This window comes from Sturnus vulgaris, unplaced genomic scaffold, assembly GCF_052056855.1.
Source record: "Sturnus vulgaris isolate bStuVul1 unplaced genomic scaffold, bStuVul1.hap1 Scaffold_156, whole genome shotgun sequence".
Taxonomy (NCBI): Eukaryota; Metazoa; Chordata; class Aves; order Passeriformes; family Sturnidae; genus Sturnus; species Sturnus vulgaris.
The window spans coordinates 2,548,892-2,558,891 of NW_028276073.1; positions in this window are offsets into that span (position 1 = coordinate 2,548,892).

Consider the following 10,000-nt stretch of genomic DNA (forward strand, 5'->3'; position numbering starts at 1 on the left):
GGACGTGGTGGCCGAATGCTGGGTAGACCTGTTGCCCTCGGCCGGCCTTTGGACGTGGCGGCCTAATGCTGGGTAGACCTGTTGCCCTCGGCCGGCCTTTGGACGTGGCGGCCGAATGCTGGGTAGACCTGTTGCCCTCGGCCGGCAGTGTTACCGGCCGGCCTAATGCTGGGTAGACCTGTTGCCCTCGGCCCGCCGTGTTACCGGCCAGCCGAATGCTGGGTAGACCTGTTGCCCTCGGCCGGCCTTTGTACGTGGTGGCCGAATGCTGGGTAGACCTGTTGCCCTCGGCCGGCCTTTGGACGTGGCGGCCTAATGCTGGGTAGACCTGTTGCCCTCGGCCGGCCTTTGGACGTGGCGGCCTAATGCTGGGTAGACCTGTTGCCCTCGGCCGGCCTTTGTACCTGACGGCCGAATGCTGGGTAGACCTGTTGCCCTCGGCCGGCCTTTGTACCTGACGGCCGAATGCTGGGTAGACCTGTTGCCCTCTGCCGGCCGTCTTTCCGGCTGGCCTAATGCTGGGTAGACCTGTTGCCCTCGGCCGGCCCTGGTACCGGCCGGCATAATGCTGGGTAGACCTGTTGCCCTCGGCCGGTCTTTGTCTCTGGCCACCCGCGGCGTGGTAGTCCTGTTACCGTCGGCCGGCCTTGCAGCCCGGCCGCCGCGCGATGGCGCCCCGTCTCTTCCATCGGACGCGCGGCCCCCTTGTCGTCTCTGCAGCGGCGAGCACGCCTTCGGCGGTCGGCCTGCACGTCCGGCATGACCGCGGGCACTGGCAGCCCAGCAGGCAGCCCTGCTCTCGCGTCTTCTTCCCCCCGGCGAAAGGCGGGGCGTGAAGGCGGGCGACTTTCGGTCCCAGCCGTGCCCAGGTGTCCCTGCCGGCTCCGTGCGCCAGCATCCACTGGCGAGCTCCGCCGGCCTCTTCCCCAGCCGCGGCCCCTGTCCGCTCCGCCGTCATGGTGCCGGCACCCCACTTCCCCAAGCGCTCCCCGACAGGAGCAGGCAGCGTTGTCGCGCCCCCTCCCCGTGCTCGAATGGACCGCGGCCCTGCTCCGGGCTTCATTTCTGCAGCGCGCTCGCTCGCTCGCTCGCTCGCGCGCTCCCTCCCTCCCCCCCCCCTCCCCCCTCCCCCCGGCCGCCCACCCGCCGCGCTGCCGCCCTGCCGCAGGCTTGAGCGGCGCCGGGGCGGAGGAGGAAGGAACGCCACCAAAGCAAAAGGCTCCGAGAAAGCTGAACAGAGAGCTTCTTTGACCAGGGACAGACGGCGCCAATCATCCCGCCGCCATCCCTGCTTGTGCACCAGGCTCTCCGCCTGCCGACCTCGGCATCAGCCTCCCGCCGCCGCCGTGTAAACTGCCCGGTGGGACCGTGGGCGGGGGCAGGAAGAGGCTGAAAGTGCTGCCAGGGAGGCTGATGGCGGAGGGCGGGGTCGCCCCCAACCGACAATGGGCAGGGCCCGAGGCAGTCTGAAAGCGCTGCCAGGGAGGCTGATGGCGGAGGGCGGGGTCGCCCCCAACCGACAATGGGCAGGGCCCGAGGCAGTCTGAAAGCGCTGCCAGGGAGGCTGAGGGCGGGGGGCGGGGCGCCCCCAACCGACAATGGGCAGGGCCCGAGGCAGTCTGAAAGCGCTGCCAGGGAGGCTGAGGGCGGGGGGCGGGGCGCCCCCAGCCGACAATGGGCAGGGGCCCGAGAGAGTCTGAAAGCGCTGCCAGGGAGGCTGACGGCGGGGGGCAGGGCGCCCCCAGCCGACAATGGGCAGGGGCGGGGAAAGTCTGAAAGCGCTGCATGGGAGGTTGATGGCGGAGGGCGGGCTCGCCCCCAGCGTTAATGGGTGGCTGCGGAAGACGGGGCAGGGACAGGGAGAGGGCAGGCGGCTTCGTGCCGGCCCCGGGCGCCTCGACAGCGAGCCCTCACGGCCCCCCAAACCCGCGCCGAGGCCCCAAGAGCTCTGCAGACCTTCCGCGGAAGAACCGGCCCGAAAGCGGCCACCCGCTTGCCGACGGCGGCGCCGGTCGCCTCGATGCAGCCGCCTCCGTGGGGCGGGAAGGGGCAGGGCGAGTTGTGCCAGGGCGCGGCGGCTTTGGGCCGAGTTTCGCTGCACGTACGTGCTTCCCCTGGCTGTGCTGCGGCCCGTGAGGTTCTGTTTTGTGGTGGGGGGGGGCTCTGTAGGTAGGGTCTCTGGGGGACGGGGGAGGAGGCGTGGGGTAGGGAGGACGCCGTTTGGGGGGGTCAGTGTGTCAGCAGGGCGAGAACCGGGCACAGGCCCTCCGTCAGCTCGGCTGTGGGCCCAAAGGGATCACAAATAAGATTTGGCAAGAGTTTTGTTTTCCGGAAAAGATTTTCTTTCCGAGTAAATAGAAGAGGCAATCATTCAAAAAAGGCAAAGAGGAAATGAAACAAATCAAATCAAATCAAAACAAAACAAAACAAAACAAAACAAAACGAAATAAAATAAAATAATAAAATGAAATGAAAAGAAATGAAATGAAATGATGAAATAAAATGTTGTCGAAAATATGTCTTGGTCTTGAAATCGATTCTGCCGGGCGGGGCAAGGCTGCTGGAGCACTTGGGCTCCGGAGCGTTAAGAGGCTGTGGGGTTTCCCCGGCTCCGAGATGGTACAAGGATGCCTCGTCTACCCGGATCCGCGAAACGTGGCCCGTCCCGCGGCGGCCAGGTCGACGCGGCTCCGGGGCCGGTGGCGTGGGACCGCCGTCGCCGGCGAAGGCGCAGCGGCGGCGGCCGTGGCCGCGACGACCAGGTCTACACGACTCCGGGAAACTTGGCCGGTCCCGCGGCGGCCAGGTCTACTGGGCTCCGGGATGGGCGGCCGCCGTGGCCGCGGCGACCAGGTCTACCCGCCTCCGGGACCGGCGGCGTGGGTCCGCCGTCGAGGGCGAGGGCGCTGCGACGGCCGCGGCGACCGGGTCTACCTAGCTCCGGTGCGACCCGGGCTGCGTGCAGCATGGCGAAGGTAGACCTGTGGTCCGCATCACGGCGTGGGCAGACCTGGTGTCCGCAGCATGGAGCGGGTAGACATGTTGTCCGCCGCATGGAGTGGGTAGACCTGTTGTCCGCGTAATGGAGTAGTTAGACCTGGTGTCCGCAGCTTGGAGTGGGTAGACCTGTTGTCCGCAGCAAGCCGTGGGTAGACCTGGTGTCCGCAGCATGACCTGGGTAGACCTGGTGTCCGCAGCTTGGTAGACCTGTTGCCCGTTTCATGGCTGGGTAGACCTGGTGTCCGCAGCAAGCCGTGGGTAGACCTGGTGTCCGCAGCTTGGTAGACCTGTTGCCCGTTTCATGGCTGGGTAGACCTGTTGTCCGCAGCATTGAGTTGGTAGACCTGGTGTCCGCAGCATGCCCTGGGTAGACCTGGTGTCCGCAGCTTGGTAGACCTGTTGCCCGTTTCATGGCTGGGTAGACCTGTTGTCCGCAGCATTGAGTGGGTAGACCTGGTGTCCGCAGCATGCCCTGGGTAGACCTGGTGTCCGCAGCTTGGTAGACCTGTTGCCCGTTTCATGGCTGGGTAGACCTGGTGTCCGCAGCAAGCCGTGAGTAGACCTGTTGCCCGTTTCATGGCTGGGTAGACCTGGTGTCCGCAGCATGCCCTGGGTAGACCTGGTGTCCGCAGCTTGGTAGACCTGTTGCCCGTTTCATGGCTGGGTAGACCTGGTGTCCGCAGCAAGCCGTGGGTAGACCTGGTGTCCGCAGCTTGGTAGACCTGTTGCCCGTTTCATGGCTGGGTAGACCTGGTGTCCGCAGCAAGCCGTGAGTAGACCTGTTGCCCGTTTCATGGCTGGGTAGACCTGGTGTCCGCAGCATGCCCTGGGTAGACCTGGTGTCCGCAGCTTGGTAGACCTGTTGCCCGTTTCATGGCTGGGTAGACCTGTTGTCCGCAGCAAGCCGTGAGTAGACCTGTTGCCCGTTTCATGGCTGGGTAGACCTGTTGTCCGCAGCATGCCCTGGGTAGACCTGGTGTCCGCAGCTTGGTAGACCTGTTGCCCGTTTCATGGCTGGGTAGACCTGTTGTCCGCAGCATTGAGTGGGTAGACCTGTTGCCCGTTTCATGGCTGGGTAGACCTGGTGTCCGCAGCTTGGTAGACCTGTTGCCCGTTTCATGGCTGGGTAGACCTGGTGTCCGCAGCATTGAGTTGGTAGACCTGGTGTCCGCTACATACCCTGGGTAGACCTGGTGTCCGCAGCTTGGTAGACCTGTTGCCCGTTTCATGGCTGGGTAGACCTGGTGTCCGCAGCATTGAGTTGGTAGACCTGGTGTCCGCAGCATGCCCTGGGTAGACCTGTTGTCCGCAGCTTGGTAGACCTGTTGCCCGATTCATGGCTGGGTAGACCTGGTGTCCGCAGCAAGCCGTGAGTAGACCTGTTGCCCGTTTCATGGCTGGGTAGACCTGGTGTCCGCAGCATGCCCTGGGTAGACCTGTTGTCCGCAGCTTGGTAGACCTGTTGCCCGTTTCATGGCTGGGTAGACCTGTTGTCCGCAGCAAGCCGTGAGTAGACCTGTTGCCCGTTTCATGGCTGGGTAGACCTGGTGTCCGCAGCATGCCCTGGGTAGACCTGGTGTCCGCAGCTTGGTAGACCTCTTGCCCGTTTCATGGCTGGGTAGACCTGTTGTCCGCAGCAAGCCGTGGGTAGACCTGGTGTCCGCAGCATGCCCTGGGTAGACCTGGTGTCCGCAGCTTGGTAGACCTGTTGCCCGTTTCATGGCTGGGTAGACCTGGTGTCCGCAGCAAGCCGTGAGTAGACCTGTTGCCCGTTTCATGGCTGGGTAGACCTGGTGTCCGCAGCATGCCCTGGGTAGACCTGGTGTCCGCAGCTTGGTAGACCTGTTGCCCGTTTCATGGCTGGGTAGACCTGTTGTCCGCAGCAAGCCGTGAGTAGACCTGTTGCCCGTTTCATGGCTGGGTAGACCTGGTGTCCGCAGCATGCCCTGGGTAGACCTGGTGTCCGCAGCTTGGTAGACCTGTTGCCCGTTTCATGGCTGGGTAGACCTGGTGTCCGCAGCAAGCCGTGGGTAGACCTGGTGTCCGCAGCTTGGTAGACCTGTTGCCCGATTCATGCCTGGGTAGACCTGTTGTCCGCAGCAAGCCGTGGGTAGACCTGGTGTCCGCAGCTTGGTAGACCTGTTGCCCGATTCATGCCTGGGTAGACCTGTTGCCCGCAGCATTGAGTTGGTAGACCTGTTGCCCGTTTCATGGCTGGGTAGACCTGGTGTCCGCAGCATTGAGTTGGTAGACCTGGTGTCCGCAGCATGCCCTGGGTAGACCTGGTGTCCGCAGCTTGGTAGACCTGTTGCCCGTTTCATGGCTGGGTAGACCTGTTGTCCGCAGCATTGAGTTGGTAGACCTGGTGTCCGCAGCATGCCCTGGGTAGACCTGGTGTCCGCAGCTTGGTAGACCTGTTGCCCGTTTCATGGCTGGGTAGACCTGGTGTCCGCAGCTTGGTAGACCTGTTGCCTGTTTCATGGCTGGGTAGACCTGGTGTCCGCAGCAAGCCGTGAGTAGACCTGTTGCCCGTTTCATGGCTGGGTAGACCTGGTGTCCGCAGCATGCCCTGGGTAGACCTGGTGTCCGCAGCTTGGTAGACCTGTTGCCCGTTTCATGGCTGGGTAGACCTGTTGTCCGCTGCAAGCCGTGAGTAGACCTGTTGCCCGTTTCATGGCTGGGTAGACCTGGTGTCCGCAGCATTGAGTGGGTAGACCTGGTGTCCGCAGCTTGGTAGACCTGTTGCCCGTTTCATGGCTGGGTAGACCTGTTGTCCGCAGCATTGAGTGGGTAGACCTGTTGCCCGTTTCATGGCTGGGTAGACCTGTTGTCCGCAGCAAGCCGTGGGTAGACCTGGTGTCCGGAGCTTGGTAGACCTGTTGCCCGATTCATGCCTGGGTAGACCTGTTGTCCGCAGCAAGCCGTGGGTAGACCTGGTGTCCGCAGCATGCCCTGGGTAGACCTGTTGTCCGCAGCTTGGTAGACCTGTTGCCCGTTTCATGGCTGGGTAGACCTGTTGTCCGCAGCAAGCCGTGAGTAGACCTGTTGCCCGTTTCATGGCTGGGTAGACCTGGTGTCCGCAGCATGCCCTGGGTAGACCTGGTGTCCGCAGCTTGGTAGACCTGTTGCCCGTTTCATGGCTGGGTAGACCTGTTGTCCGCAGCAAGCCGTGGGTAGACCTGGTGTCCGCAGCATGCCCTGGGTAGACCTGGTGTCCGCAGCCTGGTAGACCTGTTGCCCGTTTCATGGCTGGGTAGACCTGGTGTCCGCAGCAAGCCGTGGGTAGACCTGGTGTCCGCAGCATGCCCTGGGTAGACCTGGTGTCCGCAGCTTGGTAGACCTGTTGCCCGTTTCATGGCTGGGTAGACCTGGTGTCCGCAGCAAGCCGTGAGTAGACCTGTTGCCCGTTTCATGGCTGGGTAGACCTGTTGTCCGCAGCATGCCCTGGGTAGACCTGTTGTCCGCAGCTTGGTAGACCTGTTGCCCGTTTCATGGCTGGGTAGGCCTGGTGTCCGCAGCATGCCCTGGGTAGACCTGGTGTCCGCAGCTTGGTAGACCTGTTGCCCGTTTCATGGCTGGGTAGACCTGGTGTCCGCAGCAAGCCGTGGGTAGACCTGGTGTCCGCAGCTTGGTAGACCTGTTGCCCGATTCATGCCTGGGTAGACCTGTTGTCCGCAGCAAGCCGTGGGTAGACCTGGTGTCCGCAGCTTGGTAGACCTGTTGCCCGTTTCATGGCTGGGTAGACCTGTTGTCCGCAGCATTGAGTTGGTAGACCTGTTGCCCGTTTCATGGCTGGGTAGACCTGGTGTCCGCAGCATTGAGTGAGTAGACCTGTTGCCCGTTTCATGGCTGGGTAGACCTGGTGTCCGCAGCTTGGTAGACCTGTTGCCCGTTTCATGGCTGGGTAGACCTGGTGTCCGCAGCATGCCCTGGGTAGACCTGGTGTCCGCAGCTTGGTAGACCTGTTGCCCGTTTCATGGCTGGGTAGACCTGGTGTCCGCAGCAAGCCGTGGGTAGACCTGGTGTCCGCAGCTTGGTAGACCTGTTGCCCGTTTCATGGCTGGGTAGACCTGTTGTCCGCAGCATTGAGTTGGTAGACCTGTTGTCCGCAGCAAGCCGTGGGTAGACCTGGTGTCCGCAGCATGCCCTGGGTAGACCTGGTGTCCGCAGCTTGGTAGACCTGTTGCCCGTTTCATGCCTGGGTAGACCTGTTGTCCGCAGCAAGCCGTGGGTAGACCTGGTGTCCGCAGCATGCCCTGGGTAGACCTGGTGTCCGCAGCTTGGTAGACCTGTTGCCCGTTTCATGGCTGGGTAGACCTGGTGTCCGCAGCAAGCCGTGAGTAGACCTGTTGCCCGTTTCATGGCTGGGTAGACCTGGTGTCCGCAGCATGCCCTGGGTAGACCTGGTGTCCGCAGCTTGGTAGACCTGTTGCCCGTTTCATGGCTGGGTAGACCTGGTGTCCGCAGCAAGCCGTGAGTAGACCTGTTGCCCGTTTCATGCCCTGGGTAGACCTGGTGTCCGCAGCATGCCCTGGGTAGACCTGGTGTCCGCAGCTTGGTAGACCTGTTGCCCGTTTCATGGCTGGGTAGACCTGTTGTCCGCAGCAAGCCGTGGGTAGACCTGGTGTCCGGAGCTTGGTAGACCTGTTGCCCGATTCATGCCTGGGTAGACCTGTTGTCCGCAGCATTGAGTGGGTAGACCTGGTGTCCGCAGCATGCCCTGGGTAGACCTGGTGTCCGCAGCTTGGTAGACCTGTTGCCCGTTTCATGGCTGGGTAGACCTGTTGTCCGCAGCAAGCCGTGAGTAGACCTGTTGCCCGTTTCATGGCTGGGTAGACCTGGTGTCCGCAGCATGCCCTGGGTAGACCTGGTGTCCGCAGCTTGGTAGACCTGTTGCCCGTTTCATGGCTGGGTAGACCTGTTGTCCGCAGCAAGCCGTGGGTAGACATGGTGTCCGGAGCTTGGTAGACCTGTTGCCCGATTCATGCCTGGGTAGACCTGTTGTCCGCAGCATTGAGTGGGTAGACCTGGTGTCCGCAGCATGCCCTGGGTAGACCTGTTGTCCGCAGCTTGGTAGACCTGTTGCCCGTTTCATGGCTGGGTAGACCTGTTGTCCGCAGCAAGCCGTGAGTAGACCTGTTGCCCGTTTCATGGCTGGGTAGACCTGTTGTCCGCAGCATGCCCTGGGTAGACCTGGTGTCCGCAGCTTGGTAGACCTGTTGCCCGTTTCATGGCTGGGTAGACCTGGTGTCCGCAGCAAGCCGTGGGTAGACCTGGTGTCCGCAGCATGCCCTGGGTAGACCTGGTGTCCGCAGCTTGGTAGACCTGTTGCCCGTTTCATGCCCTGGGTAGACCTGTTGTCCGCAGCTGGGTAGACCTGTTGTCCGCAGCAAGCCGTGGGTAGACCTGGTGTCCGCAGCATGCCCTGGGTAGACCTGGTGTCCGCAGCTTGGTAGACCTGTTGCCCGTTTCATGGCTGGGTAGACCTGTTGTCCGCAGCAAGCCGTCGGTAGACCTGTTGCCCGTTTCATGGCTGGTAGACCTGTTGTCCGCCGCCGGCCTGGAAGTACTCCAAGGGGTCGCTGTTTCTCGCTGCCTCCGGCTATGTCATCGTAGAAGGCGGCGTGCGCCACTGCGCCCCCTCGGTCACGTACATCGGTTCTCTTTCCGGCCTCCGCCGCTTCGGGCCCATCTGTCCGTATTATGGGAACGAGGTGACGGGCCGTATCCCCACAGGCTGTTGCTGTGCCTGTGTCCGTGGCGGAGAAGGGCGGACGCGCGTGCGGTCGCCAGGGCCAGAAGAACACCGCCGATGTCGGGGCGAGTCGCGTGGCTTCGTCCGGCTTCCCGTCTTACCCAGTTCGACTGGGACAGGTTAGCCCAGAGAGAGAGACCGATGCGATCCGAGAGCCGCTCCCCGGCCCAGGCGAGGCTGCGTGCTCAGTCGGGGGAGAAGCGAGAAAGCCCCCAGAGAGACCGATGCGATCCGAGAGCCGCTCCCCGGCCCAGGCCGAGGCTGCGTGTTCAGTCCGGGGGAGAAGCGAGAAAGCCCCCAGAGAGAGCGATGCGATCCGAGAGCCACCGCGCTCCCCCGGCCCAGGCGAGGCTGCGTTGTTCCAGGCGGGGGAGAAGCGAGAAAAAGGCCCAGAGAGAGGGCGAGAAAGCCGCGAGTGTGTCCCGCTCCGGCCCGGCTGCTGCCGGTTTCGTGACAACGGGGAGCCGGGCGCCTGCTCGCTCCCCCGGGGATGGTGGCGGGCGAGGCGGCGGCGCCTCGCCCCTTTTCTGCCCGGCCTTAAGCCGGGGCCCCGCCCGCTCGCCGGGTGCGGCATTTCTTCGGCTGTCGGTCCCGGTGCACGCTGGTGGCCGGCAGCCGGGGCTGGATTTCTGTGGGGCCGGCCCGGGGTTGTGTTGAGCCTGCCCGGGCTTTCCCTGGCCCCCCTCCCCGAGAGCCCCCCGGGCGTGGCTCGCTTGGCCGAGGTTGGCTGCGCCTCGTTTCCCGCTCCCGACCTGTGTTGCCAGAGTTGTGTCCGTATCGAAAGGGCAGCGGGGGACATGCAGTGGGGCGTGTGGCCTCGCCTCTCGGCTTCGCTTGCTTGCCTGCGAAGGGGGGCTCGGTGACGGGAGTGTCCGGCCCTGCCGTGTGTTGTTGAAGTCGTCCCCCTTCCTCGGCCCTAAGCCGGGGACCCGCGTGTAGCGGGCAGAATTTTTCCGGGGCGGCGGTCGGCCGCGGTGGCCGGCCGTGTCCCCCCCCCCAGGACGGACCCCGCAACCCAACAGAGAGCGAGCGAGCGAGTGAGCCCCCGAGAGTGTGTCGTGGGCGGGGCGGCGGCGCCTCGCCCTTTCTCGGTATCGGCCGGGCGCGATCGAGGCACCGTGCCGGGGCGGCCCGTGGTGTCTGGCCTGCCCCGGCTGCCGTGGTTGCCGTTGCCGGCGGGGGCTGGGTTTTGCGAGCGGCTCCGTTCTTTTTTATTAAAGCGTGCCGGTGTGCGGGGCAGTGTGG